Below are 21,178 nucleotides of genomic sequence, written 5' to 3' on the forward strand. Positions count from 1 at the left end.
AAACTGAACCTCATTAAAGTAAGATTTCTACTCTGACAGCTGTGGGGAGGGAAGCACAGAACAGAAGAAAATGCTTGCAAAACACATTTCTAAAAAAAGGGCTGAAGCCAAGTATGATACTGCACACTTGCAGTCCCAACTACTGGGAAAGCTAAGGCAGGAGGATCTGAGTACAGGAGTTTGAGGACTTGAGAGATCTTGTCTCAAAAACACACAAAAAAGACTGATATTCAGAATATAAAAAGATCTCTCACAACTCAATAATAAGAAAACAGCCTGTCAAATTTTTTAAATAGGCAAAACATTCAATTAGATGCTTTGCCAAACAAGAGATTCGAGCAGAAAAATTGTACATGAACAGTTAGTAAAAATCATCAATCATTAGGGAGAAGCAAATTAAAACTACAGTGAAATATCGATTAGAATAGCTAAAACCAAAGAAAATAAAAAGTTGAAAATGGCAAGTGTTGCTAAATATGTGAGCAACTGGGACATTTGTGTGCAAATGCAAAATTGTCCAGCCACTCTGGGAAACAATTTTACAGCTTCTTATAGTTAAACATACACCCCGCAATCACACGTTTGGGTATTTACTTAAGAAATGAAAACATATCTCCACACAAAAATCTCTATGTGATTGTTTAGAATGGCTTTATTTATAATTTCCAAAAACTAAAAACAACCCAATGTCCACCACTGATTAACAGATAATCAAACATTTCAAGGAATGAACTAATGACAGCTGTAGAACATGGATGAATCTCAAACATATTACTCTAAGTAAAAAAAAAAAGAGAGAGAGACTCAAAAGGCTATTACTATATGGTTCCACTTACACAATATTGTGGAAAAGGCAAAATTATAGGGACAGAAATCAGATCAAAGGTGCTAGAGCTGGGAGTGATTATAAAAGGACATATTACAGGTACGGTGGCGTATTCCTGTAATACCAGCACCTGGGAGGCTAAGGCAGGAGGGCTCATAGTGAAACCGTTGGGAAAAAAAACCCTAAGAAAAAAAGGACATGGGATGCCAAAAATGTTCCACACCTCAATTATGATGGTGTTACATGACCAGTATATATGGGTCATAAATACTAATTAAAAATCAGAATTGTGTACTGCTAAAGATATACTTTATTCTATATACATTATACTTTAATAATTCTGACTTAAAAATAGAAAAGAAAGTAGCACCTTTTGAGTTGTTATGGTATCAAAGAAAAACACCCATAAACATCTAAAGTTACGTAGTAAACTATTACCTTTTTTCTAACTACAGTATATATCCATATATGGCCAGATTTCCTTCATATACTTCAATCAAAATAATATATCACAACAAAATGAATGGAGAAATAGAAGAATTCAGTTGTCTTCTACTAAAACAATCATGAAAGAAATATGTAAAAATTTCACTTTCTTTTTGATTTGGAAAATATTTTTCATAAAGATCTCTTGCTAACATGGAATGGATTTATTATTTCTATTTTAAACAAATTAATATTTTAAGATTTCTTATATTTATTTCTAATATGAAAGATATTACTGTATATAATCCACATTTAAAAAAAGAAAAAAAAAGCTCTTTGGGGGTTCTTAATTTTTAAGAGCCTACAGAAGTCCTGAGACCAAAACATTTGAGAACAGCTCCTCTATTATATACTATCAGAAAGGTGTAATTACTAAGTCGCTAGTGGGCAGTAATAGTGCCATGGATTTCCCTCAACAAGGGAAGAAATAGCATGAACTAACATATTGTAAACTATGCTGGTAACTACGTCAACTGTAATCTATGAAAGAAAGACTGCTACTACTACTTAACTATACACAAACAATAGCCATTTCTAAATTATTCCTTTTCAGAAACTTGTTCAAAATATGAGCAAACTACATTTCCTCCTTTACCAAAAAACTCCAGAAGCAGTCATTTACGTCCTCCACTGTTATCTTAAAAAGGGATGACAAACTTTTCCTGCTAAGGTCCAGACAGTAAGCATTTAGGCTTCGCAGGCCAAATGGTCTGTCGCAACTACTCAACTCTGTTCATGAAGCACAAAAGCACCCACAGACAGTAAATGAATGAACACTGTTATGTTCCAATAAAACTTTATGTACACTAAAAACTAAACTTTATATAATTTTCACATCTCACAAAATATTATTCTTTTTTAGATTTTTTTTTTTCAATCATTCAAAAATGTAAAACCATTCCTAGCTACAGGCTGCATTTGGCCCCTAAGTTGTGTGCTCTGTCATTCCCTGTCTAAAACAACGTCCTAATTCCAGCAGCATGGCTAACCACCTTTTGTTTGTTTTGTTAGGAATGGGTTTCTGTGAATTATCATCCATTTAATTCATGCCAAAAAAACCCCAATTATTTTCAATGTCCAAAAGAAGAGTCCACTTAGTTATAGGAACACCCCTTCAATAAAACTGACAAAAAACACCGAATGTTGCCTGAAGCAGTAGTACCAACCTAATGTACCACTGAGTTTCAATTCTATCAATGAATAGTAGCTGTCTGGAACACTCACTGAAAAAGATTTTGAGGATTTTTCTAAGAGGATAACATTATTGTCTATGTAAAAATCCCAAGCAATGTTTAAAATATAAAAGAAAAACAAGGGCCGGGGATTTAGCTCAGTGGCCCTGCGCCTGCCTTGCAAGCACAAGGTCCTGAGTTTGATCCCTGGTGAAAGAAAGAGAGAAAGGGCGGGGTGGGGAGAAAGAGAGGAAAGGAAGCAAGGAAGGAAGGAGAGAGAGAGAGAGAGAGACACTGTAAGAACCAACAAGTGAGTTCAGTAAGGTCACAGGATACAAGAAACAGGTAAAAATCAACTGCATTTCTATATACTGACAATAAACAAAGTGGAACTAAAGTTAAAAATGTAGTATCAGTTACAATTACACAAAAAAGCCCTCCCCAAATTTAGATATTATCTAACAAACATGTATAGGATCCATATAAGGAAAATTATAAAATGCTGATGAAATAAATGGAGACACAGAACTCTCTGTTCATGTATTAGAACACTAAACATAATAAAGATGTCAATTCTCCCTAAATGATGTTTAGTTTTAATGCAATTCATATCAAAATCTCAGCAAATTTCTTTGCAGATATAAACAAGTTTATTCTACCTTTTTTTGGAAAAAGAATAAAATGCGATAAGTCACTCCTAACTTTCCCAACATAAAGCTTAGAATATAATTGTAGTGTATTAAGACAAGTGTGTTGAAGGAAGCAAACATATACAAATCAGTGAACAGATAAAGAACACAGAAAGAGATCCACAAAAATACATCCAATTATCTTCTAACAAATAAGCAAGCAATTCAATGGAAAAAGAATAGGTTTTTCAAGAAATGGTGCTGGAGCAACTGGACAGAGTTTGAGCAAATACATCTTGAATGCCCTCCCTCACTATCTACTATTAGGTTTTCCTGAACACCCAGCTCTTTAGGAAGCCTCTCAGGCTAAATCTCACACGTGATTTTCAAGTTTTCTCAAAATACTAAAGAATCTTTAATCAGGACTCCTCCCCTCCTTTTGCATCAGAATGTCTCTGGGGATTAGATTTTAAGTGTTATCACCACAAAAAAATAAATTTTATGAGGTCATGCATATGGAAATTAATATAATTTGGCCATTTCACACCATACACATATTTCAAACATATTGTACACAAGTGTACACAATTTTTGTGAATTAAATTTTTTTTTAAAAGTAATAGATGCCCAGTTTAATGACTGTGGAAACTACACAAGTGAAAATGGCTTGAATTAACATTTCTTCATTAGAAAGATAGAAGGTGATGACAGACTGGTATGTCCTCCACAAGACTCAAGTTTTTGATAGCAAATAATGTGCTTTATTCATGATTGAATCACTCATATCTAATCTAGCATGATCATGAAATTCAGAAGGTACTCAATATCTGATGAATTAATCACAGAATATCTTGGATGTAACTTAATATGAAATTAAAGAATTATTTTCTCCCATCTGTTACACTCTTTAATTACACCATCAATAGTTTCCCTTCTTTAAACTTTTATCTTTGTGGGGAGTATAGCTATAGTTGGTTACAATATGTCATTCTCAGTAAAATACACTGACATTATAGAGTTTGAATCAAATAAATACAAATGGAAAAAGAAAGGGGGTGATTCAATTCTAAGACTATCTCACCTTCCAAATACAATCACCACTTAGCCAATGATAAAATACAAAACCACAGTACAATAACTGAATAAAAATCCACCAAGAATTGTAACAGGTGGAAAGATACACCACCTCAAGGTCCTAGAAAAACAAGAACAACCCCAATCCAAAGTTAGTACAAGGAAGGAAATTATAAAGATCAGAGCAGAAATTAATGAAACTGAGACTAAAAAACATACAAAGAATCAATGAAGCAACGAGCTGGTTCTTTGAAAGAATGAACAAAATAGGCAAACCGCTAGGTAATCTTACCAAAAGAAAGAAAGAAAAGACCCAAATCAATGCAATTGGAAACGAAAAAGTTCATCTGGGAGGCTGAGGCAGGAGAATTGCTGTGAGTTCGATACCAGCCTGGACTACACAGTGAGTTCAGGCCAGCCTGAGCTACAGGGCAAGAACCTGTCTCAAAAAAAAAGGTGAAATCACAACAGACACTGTCAAAATCCAAATTACAGCAAATCCCTAATTTATGAACATTCGAAGTGTAAACTTTCACAGACATAAACAGACCTCGCATTATGAATATTCCTAGATCCAAACAAATCATGGAAGAAGCTCACGTGTCTGTCAGACATTATCACAGTTGTGCTGCTGTGTGCTTACTGTACAGTGTGATAATGTATAGTAGCACAGTGCTCAATCAGAGTCCAGGATGTCTGAATCCAAGAGGAAAAGCAGTAGTGATGTGAAGGGGACTGCTAGGAAGTGCAAAGCAATACACATTGTGTATCTGTGTCATAGGTGTATAAGATGAACTTTATCAGACTTAGGAATGAATCCAACTTATGAACGTTCTCCCAGAACTAAGTTGGGGACTTACTCTATCAGTAACTAATTTCAGAATACATGTTCTAAACATAAATTTGAAAATTCAGAAAAAAATGAACAAACTCCTAGATATATATACGAATTACCAAAACTGAACTAAGAAGATATAAAAACCTTGAACAATTCAATAAAAGGAAATGAAACTGAAATAATAAAAAAACTACCTATTAATAAAAGTCCAGGGCCAGGGATTTAGCTCAGTGGTTCCACCGCCTGCCTCGCAAGCACAAGGTCCTGAGTCCAATCCCCAGTACTAAAAAAAAGTCCAGGTTCTGACTGTTCTACTGACAATTTACACAAGAACTTTAGGGAAGATCTAATATCAACACTGCTCAAACTCTTTAAGGAAATTGAAAGGGACTAAGTACTCCCAAAGTCATTCCTGGAAGCTAGCATTACACAGACTCCAGAACCAGAAAAGCACCAAACTAAAAAACAGAATTACAGGCTTTAATGAACATAGATGCAAAAATCTTCAACAAAGATACAGTACTAGTAAACAATGCAACAAATTATCAAAAAGATCATATATCATGAGCAAGTAGGATTCATCCAAGGGATGCAGGGATGGTTCAATATATATATATATAAAGAAATGTAATACACCACATAAACAGAAGCAAGGATAAAAATCATATGATCATCTCCAACTGACACAGAAAAACCCTTTGACAAAATCAAACATCCATTCATGATAAAAATTCTGAAGAAAATAAGTACAGAAAGACCTTATCTCAATATGATAAAAGCCATTTATCACAAACCAGTGGCCAACATCTTATTAAATGGGGAGAAGTGGAAAGCTTTCCCTCTAAAATCAGGAGCAACACAAGGATGGATGTCCTCTACTTCTGCTGTTGCTCAACACAGTTTCCAAAACATTAGAGCAATCAGGCAAGAGAAAGAAATAAAAGTGCTATGTACAAGAAAGGAAAAAGTCAAATTACCATAATTTTCAGATGACAAAATCCTCTATACACAGCAGACCTAAAAAATGCCACAAAAGATTCCTAAAATTAATAACCAAATTCAATAGTGTAGCAGGATACAAAGTCAACACATAAAAATCAACAGTGTTCCTGGGGCTGGGGATTTAGCTCAGTGGTTCTGCTGCCTGCCTCACAAGCAGGAGGTCCTGAGTTTGATCCCTGCTACCCAAACAAACAAAGTGTTCCTGTACACCAATAATAAACTCACTGAGAAAGAAATTAGGGAAACAATACCATTCACAAAAAAATTAAATACTTAGGAATTAACCTAACCAAAGGAGTGAAAGACTTCTACAACTAAAACTACATTTCTCTGAAAAAGGAGACTGAAGAGGACACATCAGAAAATAGGAAGATATCCCCTGTTCTTGGATAGACATAACCAATACAGTCAAAATAGTCATATATCTAAAACTGATATAAAGATTTAATGCAATCCCAATCAAAATATTAATAGCATTCCTCACAGAACAGAGAAAATAATACTACAATTCATATGGAAACAGAAGAAACCTGGAATGCCAAAAGCAATCCTAGCCAACAAGAGCAAAGCAGAAGGCATAACAATCCAGAATTTAAAGTTATACTACAAAGCCACAGAGATTAAAAAAAAGAAAGCAAGATATTGGCAAAAAATAAATAAAACAATACAAAACAAAAGAACACAGACAAATGGATCAATCAAACAGAATAGGGGATGCAGAAACAACTCCAGGCACATTCAGCTACCTAATCTTTGACAAAGGGGCCAAAACCATCCTGTAGGAAGGACAGCCTCTTTAACAAATGGTGCTAAAAAAACTGGCTATCCACATTTAGAAGATTGAACTTATACCTGTATCTCTCACCATGTACTCAACTAAAATTAGATCCAATATCTAAATGCTAAAAAAAGAAACAATCTGCTGAAAGATAAAATAGGTAAAACTCTTGAAGATAGGTGTAGGCAAGGACTTTGAACATAATTCCAACTGCACAAGAAATAATACCAAGAATCAACAAATGGGATATCAAATTTAAAAGCATCTGCATAACAAAGAGAACAATTAATGGAGTGAACAGATGACGTACAGAATTGTAAAAAAAAAAAATTGCCAGCTATTCCTCAGATAGATCTAATATCTAGAATACACAAAAAACTCAAAGAAAATTAGAACCGCCAAAATAAAAGACTCAATTACAAAATGGGAAACTGAAATGAATACTTCCCAGAAGTAGTACTTCTAAGTACAAATTGCCAATGAACACATGAAAAAAATGTTTAGCATCTTTGGCAATTAGAGAAATGTAAATTAAAACTATACTGAGATTCTATCTTCAGAAAGAATGGTTGTCATCAAGAAATCAAATAATTACAAATACTGATGAGGCTGCATGGAAAAGTGAACACTCATACACTTTTGGAGGAAATGTAAACCAGTACAACCATTATGGAAACCAATATGGAGATTCCTCAAAAAACTAAAACTAGAACTTCCATTCAACCCAGCTATTCCCCTTCTAGGTATCTACCTGAAAGATTTACAGACATCATATTACAGTGATACATGCATACTCATGTTTAGAACAGCACAATTCGGGGCCAGGGATTTAGCTCAGTGGTTCCGGTACCTGCCTCACAAGTGCAAGGTCCAGAGGTACCAAAAAAAAAAAAAAAAGAACAGCACAATTCACAATAACTAAAACCTAGATGCAGTCTCTATGTCCATCAACAGAATGGATTTTTAAAAGGTGGTATTTATACACAATGGAGTACTCTTCTGCCATGAAGGTTAAATCAGTCATTTGTAATAAAATGGACGCACCTAGAGACAAAAATGTTAAATGAAATAAATCAGAGCCACAAGCTTAAATATCACGTTTTTTTCTTATGTGAGAAGAAAAAAATAAAAGATAAATAATAGGAAGTAGGGAGATAGATCTTTTGCAAATGGGAAGGGGACCAAGAGATGACGGAGAGAGGAAGGGTATTAAAAAGAAAAGGATTGGGCCGGGGATTTAGCTCAGTGGTTTTGCTGCCTGCTGTGCAAGTGCAAGGACCCGAGTTCAATCCCCAGTACCAAAAAAAAAAAAAGAATTAACATGTGTTATGTATAGATACCCACTCCTCATGAGGAATGTACTACTATATCTACTATATAATACTACTACATATGTGGTAATAAAAATAAAATGAAATGAAAATAAATAAATAAAAAGAGAATAATGTCTTTCACAGCCCTGTAACCAGACTCATCCTATCACAATGTTCCTACATACACAAACAATGTTAAACAGAAAAAGGAAAAAAATTGTTTTGGCAACTTATAAATCTGAGACTCATTTCTGGAGAAATATTATATTGCTCTCTGAAACTATCAACCAATCACTAAGATTACAGTATCAACAGGTGTGCGACTAAAGGCCTAGCCTAAACACGTGCTTCCCATAGCCCACTTGAGTCCTCCAGGAAAGCATAATGAAATTTCAAATCTATCAAATCAACCTGAAAAACAATTCTTATTTTCATTTCACATGCCATTGCTCCTGCCACTATCCAGACAGACAGCAAGTCCAGAGATTCGAAGACATCAAAATGAATATTTTTTTTTAACCAAAACATCTTGTAGTACAAATTTTAAAAATAAAAGCAATTATCAAAAGTACTATACAAATAAATGATGAGGTAAATCATTGGAAAATTCTTGGACTGAAACATCAAGAAACCCTAAAATAAGTAAATATATACAGATTTTTATTACCTCAAGCTGTATTATTTAACAATCCTTCACAATGTTAGGCAGTCATCCAATTACCCAGAAACTTTCAAACTGCCATAAACAAATCCCAAGTATTCCTCTAGGTAAAAAGAATTCTCTTTTTCCTCAAAGAGAAGATTTAAAGAATTCTGACCAACATGAAAAAGACAAATCTTTTATATATTTACATGATATAGTCCAAGGTATGCTTAACTTGTTAACTTAAAAGCTTATGTTTTAAAATAGCGAAGCAAATTTTATAAAATGATTTTTATTCAAACTTTACATATATCTTCAACCAATGTTGTCTTATTACTGAACCACCGAAAGGTATTCTATAATGGAATAATCTTTACTTCCATTTCAGTTATTTTGAGAAACAAAATTTTGGGGGGGGGAAGGAGTTAACTGGGAATTGAACCCAGGACCTTCACCTTCACATGGAGTTATATCCTTAGCCCTTTCTTGTTTTTTATTCTGAGACAGGGTCTTAAATTACCCAGGCTGGGCTTGAATTTTCAATCCTCCTGCATTGGCCTCCCAGACTGCTGGGATTATAGATATGTGCTACACTCCTGGTTACATTTTAAAATCCACATACCATAATACAACTGAAAATGTTTCTTGCAAATCAAGAGATTTAAGTCAGAATCTCTTGGCAGATTGGCTGCCTAGTCTCCCACCCACCTCTCTCTCCAAAGCTCTCAGAAGCACCTGAGGCCTCTCCATGTGTTTCTGTTCTAAGGCTCCCTCTTCCCCAAGGCAAGCACCCATCTTCCAAGGACCTGTATGGAGGACTAGGCACAGGAGCCCAAGCTATCCAGAATGGATCCACTCCTGAGTACAGTCAGGATGGCAGTGACAGATTTAGTACCAGTCACTTCTCCTGGTCACCTATCATCTGCTAGGACAGTTGGGTTGTTTTGGTTTTTTGTTTTTGGTTTTGGTGGGGATTTTTGTTTTTGTTTTTGTAGTTCTAGGGATTAAATCCAAGGGCCTCATGCATGCTAGGCAAATGCTCTACCACTGAGCTATACATCCCCAATCTACTTTATTTTATTTTTGAGACAGTCTCACAAAGCTGCCCAGGTTGGCCTTGAATTTGCAATCCTCCTTCCTCCACCTCCCAAGTAGCTGGGATTACAGGTATGTGCTATTCCACCCGGCTGGACAGCTGGTTTAAGTATACACTAAGATCTTCATAAAGTAACTACAGATTGAGCATCCTTAATCCAAAAATCTAAAACCTGAAATGCTCCAACATCCAAAACTATTTCAGCACCAACATATGATGCCACAAGTAGATAATTCCTCACCTGACACCTCATGTGACAGTGCACAGTGGAAATGCAGGTGCACTAAAAATATTGTATAAAATTATCTTCAGCCTCTGTATATAAGGTGCACATGAAACGTAAGCTCTACTTCTCTAAAATTAAGATTTAAAATATGAAAAGCTTTGAAAAGATTAAAATGACTTAAGGAATAATTTTTAGAAAAACATTGGTTTCATGTGCTTTACTATAAATTAAAACACAAAAGTAAGATAAATGCAGTAGGAATTTGAGGTGATAACGTAGGACTTCTATTAGATTAGGAGCTTGTAAAACAAGCCCAGTTATCATGTTTGCACCCTTAGCACCTGGCACAGTATAGGCACTCAATACTGTGCTCAAAGTAAATTCCTAAATGCCTAGATGAGTTAGGAAAAGAAGGCTTTATAGAGCAAATGGACTGGTGAGCACAGGCAAGGAAGACGAAGAGCAAATAAACAGGATTTTGAATGAGCAGAGTGCTTGGCAAGATGGCCCTCACTAGACTAGAGTATTCCATATAGTTTCATACTGGATATGGTAAAAGACAAGACAGACCTGGAAGACATCAAAAGTAGACAAGTGGTATTTTAAGATTCATCAAAAAAACAGTAAGTAACTGAGTTGGAATAGAAAGAAACTCATTAAGCATTCTAACTAAAAAATGAAAACCAATGCTCACCCTGGGAGGCTGAGGCAGGAGGATCCCAAGTGTGAACCCACTCTGGGCAACTCAGCAAGATCCTGTTTCAAAATTTTAAAAACTAAAAATAAAAAAGGGGTGAGATATAGCTTAGTGCAAGGACCATGGGTTCAAACCCCAGCACAAGGGGGGGGGGTAATATCTATTATCTCCATAATATCCATTAATATCTATGCTCCAAATGCCCATCCACTGGAGAATGGATAAAAAAGATGTGGGGTTTTTTTAGAAAATGGAGTACTACTCAGCCATAAAGAATGAGAAACTAGAGACATTTAAAACTAAATGGATGCACATTGAGGCCAAACTCTTAGGTGAAATAAATAGGACATGCATGTGTAAATACCAAATAGTTTCCTTGGTGTGACAAACTGAAAGTGTAAATAAGGATCAAAATGTATAATGGATAATATGAAATAGGAAGGAAAGGTCTAAAGGGGTAGGGGAAGTGGGACAGGGGAAAGGAAAGAAGGGAAAGGAAAAATGATGAGAAAAGGAAAAAATGGAAACAAAGTCTTTGTAAATAAAGAGGGCTGGAGGGGGTGAAGGGAGGGCAGGGGAATGGGGAAAAAATAAGAACCAAGATGCATCATGTACAGGTACAAGTTCCCAATGATGAATGTAACTGTATCGTATACCTAAAATGTACCAATAAACTTAATGGGGAAAAAAATCTACGCTGACTAAATGGCCATGGGTACCAAAAGGATTGTCAAATTAAAGCACAGAGATCAAGTTTTTGCTTTCTTTAGTCCCTTATTTGGTTTCCCTGAACATAAGAAAGTATAGAAAGTGACAAAAATAGAGCCTAAGAGATAAAAATGATTTGGTTTATTGGGTTGGGTGGCTGGCTGTTTCTAAATGTTTGTAATTTGTGACAACATGAAGCTGGCTTCCATACATCTATGCTTCTCTGCTGCTAACCCTTTCCTGATATTTAGTCTATCATAAAGGATATATATTGCCCAGGATAAGTTAGGTATCTTCAAAGATAAAGCACAACAGAAAATTATTTTTGCCTATAGCCACAAAACATGTGATATATCTATAAATGCTAGGGTCATTAAAATAAAAATAAAATATAAAATAAAATGGCTGGGAAGTGTAGCTTAGTGTGAAAGCTCTGGGTTCAGTCTCCAGTACCTAAATAAATACCTAAATAAATACACCAATAAATCACTTTTTAAAAAGGTTGCATACAATTTGCTCTGAGACTCATTCAAATGAGTCACATCAAAATACGTACAAGCAGATAACAAGTTTTACCAAGATTTTGCAAAAAAACCCCGATATTAGACGTTCATTTGGGGCGGGGGGAGGAATCACAGCAGCTGCACCTAGAGGTTAATGTTCCCATCAGAGTTCATAAGCTTTTTAAAAACTGTCTAAAAGCCAAAACTAGGCATAAATTTAGACAAATGAGAGATGAAGGTAAGTGCTCAGAATCAGAAGAGAGCTCCTAAAAGACAGATGAAAGAAACACAAACACCATGGTTCCTGCTACAAACAAATTTCAAGTCTCAAACTGAAGAGATGCTACCTACATTATGGTTGGTTTTGTAGTGCTGTATTACCTTGGGAATATGAGGACCCTCTTTTTAGTAAATCATCAAACTCTGCTGTAAATAAAAATAAAAATTGTTCATTTACGCTTGTTATGAAGGCAATATGAAATATTACCCTTGAGGAATCAGCATTGTCAAGAGTCAGAAAGTTTAAAAACAAAAACAAAAATCCACCATAAATGTTTTTCTCATCAAAGCAATATCTAGCAATTTAAAATAGCAGTTGAAAAAATTAACGATACTTGCTTACGTAGCAAGTACTTTAGACCTGTATTTAAAATAGCAATACAAGTCTATTAAAGTAAAAGAATACAAGCTAATAACTCACTATGACATTAAATAACAATGGATATAGAATCACTTAACTAGCCTTATTTTTTTAAATCATCAACAGCTTTTTAAAAATATATAATCATGCTGCTCCAACTTGCAAGGAGCAAAACTCCTATATTAAAAAAAGAAATATCTAAAAATGTTACTGTATAATTTCTTTCTCACTTGAAAACTCATTTTAGTAATCTGTATACAGTTATGAATAGAATAGACAATAGGCCTTTGTTTTCTACATTAATACATACCCTAGAGGCCCTACTCATCTTCCGATTTGGCTACTCTGTGCTGTTTTTAAGCATCACAAAAAAGCAATACTGTCCAACATCTGCCCCAAAGTCCAAAATGTCCCCCCAAAGACCTCTGACAGACACATCAGAAATAGGACAAAAGAGAATAACATTCCAAATAAAATTTCTGTACAGAAATGAAAATTTTAGACTTTAACTAAGCACCTTCCAACCACAAAACAATCACTTCTAAAGGAAAACATTTTCTGGCATTCTTCCCAGAACTGATTTTTTTGTTTGTTTGTTTGTTTGTTTTACCTTATATGCCATATTTACCACTTACTGTTACAAAATATTACAAGATTCTATCCTCCTAGCTCAAGTAATATATTACTAAATTAAAAATACAACAGGTATAGACTAAATTAACAATATAAACTGTATGTTGTGGCACTAAACAAAATATGTGGATGTGCAAAACATAGTACAAGTATTTGGAAGTGAACATTCAACCACTAGGTGTATAAGGATTACTAATGTTAATTTCTGACAATAACAAAAGTAGGCAGGGAAAAAAAGAAGACCTAATTTTCAAAACAAGACAGGGAAGGCAAAAAATAAAAGAGAAATTCATAAATTTGTGAAGCTCCATTGAAGCCTACTCTAATTTCTCCTGTAAAGTAAAAGAGCAAAAATAATAACCAGAATATATAAAAGACCTGGGAATTTCAGGTAGGCTTCCTTATCCACATGTTACTTAAAAGAAAAACTCAAATTAATGCCTCTAGAAAAAGTAAACATTTGAAAGACCACTTAGAAAAGCAAAAGAGAGAAGAAATATAAATACTGACAGACACAGCCTAAATTTATATATGAAGAATGCTTACTAGTCATCCCTGCTTAGTAATACAGAGCACAAGCCACAGGAACTCCTTCTTCATTGGTAGGTAATAACAATACCTCTATAAAGACATTCACATTAGCAATAGAGAAGCCACTCCTTCATGTTTAGCACTCTTTAGTCATAAAAACAACGTTACCTAGCCTGTCAAACAACAATTTAGAATCAACCCCCTAAAAAAGAACCGCATCAGCTCAGAGATTTAAGTCACAAGCAATTGTAAATTAGAAAGTTAGAAAAATTACTTCCTCTCCTCCTTCACTGATTTCCCAGCTTCCACTTTATCCCAATCCGATCACTTCATCCAAAGTCAGACAAATCCTTTACTAAGGCAAACAAAATGAAGTCTCTTCTCCCAACAGAGGGCCGTTCAATGGCTTCCCCCTGCCCTTGGCTTTAAAATCAAAACCTTTAACAAATCTCGCAAGACTTTTCACAGTTTGTCTCTTCTGAAGCCTCAATTCACACAAGTGAACTTCTTTCTTTAAACACGAAACTCTCTCAGGCCATGATACATTTGGCTATTCTAAACCCAATCTCCTTTTAATGGGCGAAACAATGGACAGGAGCAAAACACTGAGAAAATGCTTGGAAACGCTGGCTGTGCTTTGAATGTTTGGCCCCTCCAAAACTGCTGTTGGAATTTAACTGCCAATGCCAGGTACCAGGAGCGGGGAGAGGGGCCCGGTGGGAGGCCATGGAGTAACGCTGTCCTAAAGGGCTTTCTGGACTGGGCTCTTCCTCTCTCTCTGGGTCACGGGAGGATACGGTACGAAAGCCCGGATGCTGCCACTCTGATACTGGAATTCTCATCCTCCAGAATTACGAAAGAATAAATTCCTGTCCTTTATAAATTATCCAGTCTCAGGCTATTGTATTATAGCTACACAAAATTAATCTAAGCAAAGCTGAATAAAAGTTATCAGTTGGCAGAATTTTAAAAAGGTGCCAAATAATCACCTCTAATTTACAAATAGTTCTTAAACTACTGAGAACACTATCTGACTGTATTAGTAAGTTTTCAAAATGCATGTATTTACTATTGTCTCCACTCTCATAAAACTACTGCTCTCTAAACTCAAAGAATTAAGGAGTAGAGGGAAGTAAAAAAATTAATATTATGTGCATGAACCAACTCCCCAACATGAATGTAACCATTATGTACTGCAAACATGTACTAGTGAAAATTTAAAAATTAAAATTAACCACCACCTGCATCGCAAGGACAAGGTCCCGAGTTTGATCCCCAGTACCAAAAAAAATTAAATTAAATTAAATTAAAATCAGTTAAGCTTCTTTTCTTTTTTCTCGGCACCAGAGACTGAACTTAGGACCTTACACTTGCAAGGCAGGCGCAGTGCCACTGAGCAAAGTTCCCAGCTCAAAATCAGTTAAGTTTCTATGGTATATTTATATTACCTTTCCTTCTAATAAAGAAAAAGTTACCTAATTTGCTAATTACTTCATAAGGAACAAGGGAATACCTTTAAACTTAGTAATCTTTCTCTAAAAATCCCTAAGTCACAGTAACATGAACATGCACCCTTTTCCCAAAACCCAGAGAAATTCAACTAAAAACTTCAGAAAAACATTCTAAATCAAGTAAATATCTGAATCTAGTTCATAGTTCTTGGCCTCTTGCTTAAAAAGTAAAAATCTTATTTGTAAAAGTCACAGTTGTCCATTTTTGTAATTTTTTATTAGTACATGTTTGCAATACATAATGAATACATTAATCATGGGGAATACACACACACACACACACACACATATTTGCATTTTATTCCTTTATTTCCACTTTATCTCTCCTCACTTCCTTTTCCCTCAATTCCTAGATCCCCTTCTCATCTGCAAAAGGTCCATCTAACACCTTTTAACATTTATCAAAGTTGTTTGAGATGTAGTCTTGTCTAGATATCATAAAAGAAAAACAGCAATAATAAAATTATTAATAATATCAAATTATTAACACTAACATATTTTTATTAATATTACAAAGTGAAATATTTACTATAAACCTTTCATGTTTACAATTTTAAAACATTTCCTTCAAACCTAGCTTTATTCTTTGCCTTCTGAACTGAAAGAAAAAAAATTTTTCTCCAACACTTTAATAGTCTTGCTATATTAATATTATTAAAAATTTAACTAAAAGACAATTTTGTTAATTACCACAAAAATATTTTTAAATATTTATCTCAATGGATTATTCTGCACATAACAATATAACAAAGCATACATACTGTAGATGATAGCTTTTAGTATATTATTCATATTTTTCTGCATAGTAAAGAAAATAGTTTTCAAATAATAAAAAAGCAGCATGATAAATGAACACAATCAAGGGTCAAAGTTATAGCAGAACATAATCTAGACTAGCCTCCTACAGAAACCTTAAATATATTACTTTTACTAACTTCACGAATATAACATTAATATAACTTTATTACAACTTTTATCAACTTCATTAATATAACTTTCACTTGACATGTCACATGTTCTTCAACAATAATCAGTAAGTTTTACTGTTTAGGTAAACGATAAACTAAATCTTAATACACCAACTACCTTCTTAAAACAATGAAGTCAGAAAAACTGTTTACTAAGAGTTCAAGGAGTGTTTTATATTTAGGAATATGACATAAAATAGTGGAAAAGTAGAACTGAAGAACTAATCACTTTTAAATCCAATGGTGGAAGAGAGTTAATAAACTGATAATCTGCATGTGTTCCTACTGTCCCCCTTGCCAAAGAGCCATCCTTACCTTTTCTGTATTATTCCAATTTTAGTACATGTGCTACCTAAGCAAACATGTTGCTTATATTGTAAATAAAATTAATGTTTGAAAAGAATTTTGTGATTTTTTTTATTTACCCCCAGTATTCCACTACTTCTTTTATATCCTACCACACAGAAATGTTTATATTCATCATTCTCTTTAAAAAAAGTCACAGAACTATTTATATAATAATTAGGGCTGTTTATAAGGCAAAAAATTCATATTAAGTGGCCCACTGACAGTACTAAAATAAGACTGAAAGAAACTCAAATGTGAAGGCCCTTTCTTTCAAGTAAAAACTTTTGGAATATCGAAAACTAAGTAAGGGCAATTTTTTTCAGTCTGGTCTACACCCAGCATGGAAGCCTGAGACATATATGTATTTGTATAGGACAAAATTAAAGAATTCAGACACAGATACGGACTTTAATAACAATAATAATGCTCCCTTTTCATACTCAATGTACTTGTGCACTGAGGAGATAAGGACAGAGAGACAAGGTGAAGTTGAAGGGACATGGGGAACAACTGCATCCATCAGACCTATTCTGTTAAGTAGCTGGCTGGGGGGTGACTCAGGGATCAATAATTCTAATCCCTGACCTTCTACTAAAGCTGAAAACCAGTTCCTGGTGGAATTTACACACCCTCTCCCCATTTATCACTTACACACCCAGCTGCTCCAATTTCTAATGAAGAACAGTTTTGCTTTTCAGAGTCAAATGAAGAGGGGAGGAAAAACTGTAATAAAAGTTAGGACCCAACAGGAACTTACATATCTACAAGTAGGAAAAACCTTACGTCTGATGAAGAGAAAGACAGCTATAGGCTGATGAGAATTATATCCCAAGGTATCACGAGTCTAAGACTTCAGCCTTTAATATTAGCAATTTTTAAATAAAAATAAGCAAATTATATAGTACCTACCACCTAAGGAGAGGTGTAGGGGTAAATTAAGCAAAAAGGCAAGAGCACTGGTATAAATAAAGAAAATTGGTTTTAGCAAACCAAATTTTTTTTCTGCTTTAAGTGTTTTAATTTTCCTTTAGAAGCTATTTCACTCATTTTTGTAATTATATCATATACTAAAAAAGAGAAAAATAATGGGACCAATTAAAAGGAAGAGAAGTAACAGCAGCTGGGAATTTAAATGAGAAATGGGAAAAAGGACCCACAGTGAGGACTGGCATGGGAATGAGGGCAGGGTCAAAAATCATTTAATCTTTTTAAGAGGTGTGCACTACTATCATAGGAGATGTGGAAATAATAAGCATATAAAAAAGAAAGGGTTTTTTTAAAAAAAAAACCAGAAGTACCAGATACTGTCTATTCTATTTCTGCTTCTCTATTTATTTTGCCACTGAACCCTGACATTACAGAATCAGTTTTCTTTACTGGCGGAACATGTCCAGATCGCTAAACTAAAAGATGAGGCTGAGAAGAATAGACTCCTTTGCGAGTCAGTCGTGTCCTATGTTTTCTGTCAGCTGTGACCTGCAGGTGATGGGTCTGTCCCTCCATTTGACATGTGTTAATATCATTTTGAGTTCCCATGGAAAACACACACAAACACACATGGAGTTATGATGTCCAACATTTCAATGTTCATTTTAGGCTAGAATTACTATTCCTCATTTATGTTACGGCCAATACCAATACCTATAATCTGTATCTCTGAAGGCAACAAGAAATACAGAGCAATGGTTTTCAAATTGTGGGCTCTGCACAACCTCTATCAAAGTCACCAAAATGGTAATTTCTGGGCCCATTCTAAACCACTAAATCAAATTCTCTGAAGATGTGTTGTTCAGCTGGGACTCTGCATCTTTAAAAAGTGCTGTTTTGTTTTGTTTTTTTGTTTGAGATAGAGACTCTCTATTGTCCAGGCTGCCTTGGATCTCTCAATCTTTCTGCTTCTGCCTCCCAAATTACTGGGATTATAGGCGTGTGCCACCACTCCCAGCTTGTTTTCATATCCAGAGATACATAAAAACAGACTCTATAAATTTATGTGTAGAATTAAGTAAGAATTTTTTAAGCATGAAACACTGTAATATAAAGCAGATCCTCAGTAATAAAATGCTCTTTCTGGGAATAGAGAAAATGGGAGACATTTTATCCTTAGAAAGTACTATATACTTATGAAGTGGCTTTCCATTCTGGATTGGTATTTTCATTTGTTAAGGCAAAAGGGGTTAATTGATAGAAAACCTTTATTAAAGGTAGATTATAGATAACCCTTAAACAGGACAAGCTACTTTAAATAAGTCACGGAGTTTGTGAAAAAAAATCATTTTAATATTGATATACTAAGTCTTTAAACTTAAAAATTAGAACAGATATTATTCTTTCAAATTACATATAGTCCATATACCTGGGGGATCACTTCCAGGACCCCACTGAGGATACTAAAATCTACAGATGCTCTAGCCGCTTAAATGAAATAGTATGGTATTTGTATATAACCAAGATGCATCATCCTGCACACTTCAAATCATCTCTAGACTTGTCATACCTACAAAATACAAATGCTATGCAAATAGTTGTTATGCTAGATCATTTAAGTTACAATGACAAGGGGGAAAAAGTCTGTAGATATTTAGGACAGATGCAATTTTTTTTAAAAAATATTTTCAATGCCAGGGATTTAGCTCAGTGGTTCCAGCGCCTGCCTTGCAAGTGCAAGGTCCTGAGTTCGATCCCCGGTACCAAAAAACAAACAAAAAAAATATTTTCAAGTCTTTATAGATTAAGCGTCACTGCCATTTTGATACTACAATCTACAGGAGGACAAAATTTCTTTTCACTATTTTTATAATCTTAAAAATATCTTATTTAATCTTTACAACAATCCTAAAGGATAAACAGTAACAGATATCATTATCCTACCCAACTCCTACTCTAGATTTTTAATATGAGTAGATTCACAGCTGCACCAAACAAGATCTTAGAATTATCTTTTCCAGTACAACAGCTACAATTGAGAGCAAAATAAAAGTTCTTTGGCCCTATGTGAGATTGATTCAGTAGGACTAAACTGGAGCCTAAGAATCTGCATTTTTATCCAAAGTGATTGTAATGCTAGGATATCCTCAAATTAGTTTGAAAACAAGCCCACCTGAGTTCCAGGGAGATGAACTAATTAAGGTATTACACAGAAGAGCTGAGATTCAATCCTAGACTTTTCTCAGTTTCACCATCAACTATTCACAAAATGAGATTTAGAAAGTTCTGCGTTCAACTAACATGAATTATGTATTAATAAATTTTCATGAACTATTAATAAAAGGTTTCACCAAGGTGAACTCTGAAAACTGCTGAACAGTTTAGATGATGCGATGTTAACATGTATTCCAAGAAAACATGATACTCAAAACAAGACAGTCACTCTTTTTTCCTAGTATCTTAAACTAAGAAAAACAGAAATGATGTCATACTAGTCAAGATCACTACACAAATAACCTCAACGAGTCCATACGATTCTATGAAGTGGTTATTATTTCTGCTCATTTTCTGGATACAGAAGTTGAAGCCTGGCAACTTGCTAAGGAATACAAAGTTAAGTGCTCAGGCCAGAACTAAAGTTAAGAGCTGAGCTCTTACCTACAGTTATATACCACGGCCTATCACTAGGTCCTCTTATTCAATGCCCTAAGCAATAAAATTGTGACATAGTATTCTCCATGATCTTCCATTTGCTCTTAGGTCACCAAGAACTTTGTCCAGTTTTTGCTTCATAAGAATCAATCATTCACCTCAGCCTCTCCCTCCCTACTATATTAGCACACATCATTCTCCTTGCCCTACTGCTACCACATTACCCCTCTGCAATCCATTTTATCTGCTGATCTCAATGGCTTCTCTTGGGTGTCATTATGAATAACGACCTCTATCCTGCAAACTATGTTGCTGCGGGTCGTGGCACTATGTAATGAGGTAGTCTGGGCTAAAAAGCCCTTGGTTAGGAAAAACGTTTTTTTTTTAAATCATAATCAATTGATTTGGTTTTCTTATGGAATACTAGTAATTGTTAAATTCTGCCATTTCCTATTTTCATGACATCTTTTGAATTACCTGTGTGTGCACTTAACTTTCACCATCATCTGCTGTTTCACTGTATAATTTCAGTTGTATAACTTCAACTGTATAATTTTATATCCCTGCTGTTTTCACATCAGTTGCTGACTCTACATAATACCATTTCATATGGAATTCACAGGGTCTATTTTAGAGATTCATACTTGCTTCCCCTATTATCTTCACCAATTTTCTGACATCACCAGTTTTTCCACTTGCTCTAGACTTTAGCTATCCAATACAGAGGCCATTAGCCAAATGTGGTTACTGAGCCTTAGAAATGTGTCCAATTGAATTGAAATGTGCCTGAAGTATAAAAATACACTGACTTTCAAAGGCATAGGACAAAAAGGTTCTCATTAATAATTTTCATACTGATTATAGGTTGAGATATTTTGAATATACCATGCCAACATACATTAAAATTAATTTCACTTTTTGAAATGTGTCTCCTAGAAAATCTAAAATTTCATTCTGTGGCTCACATTTATGGTGCA

At 34.6% G+C, this 21,178-nt stretch overlaps 1 protein-coding gene and 1 non-coding gene across 4 annotated transcripts in view; both read right to left on the reverse strand.

Annotated features, from left to right (window-relative positions):
* Acvr2a (activin A receptor type 2A) overlaps positions 1-21,178 on the reverse strand; it is a 79,519-nt gene that overhangs the window by 34,928 nt on the left and 23,413 nt on the right. The gene's annotated exons all lie outside the window — the stretch shown is intronic.
* On the reverse strand, positions 16,531-16,634 carry LOC147828430 (U6 spliceosomal RNA). Its single transcript, XR_015450844.1, has one exon. It is a non-coding gene; the product is annotated as a U6 spliceosomal RNA (small nuclear RNA).

Source organism: Heterocephalus glaber, unplaced genomic scaffold, assembly GCF_053883595.1.
Source record: "Heterocephalus glaber isolate CG9 unplaced genomic scaffold, H.glaber_assembly_v1.0 deba00001097, whole genome shotgun sequence".
Lineage (NCBI taxonomy): Eukaryota > Metazoa > Chordata > Mammalia > Rodentia > Bathyergidae > Heterocephalus > Heterocephalus glaber.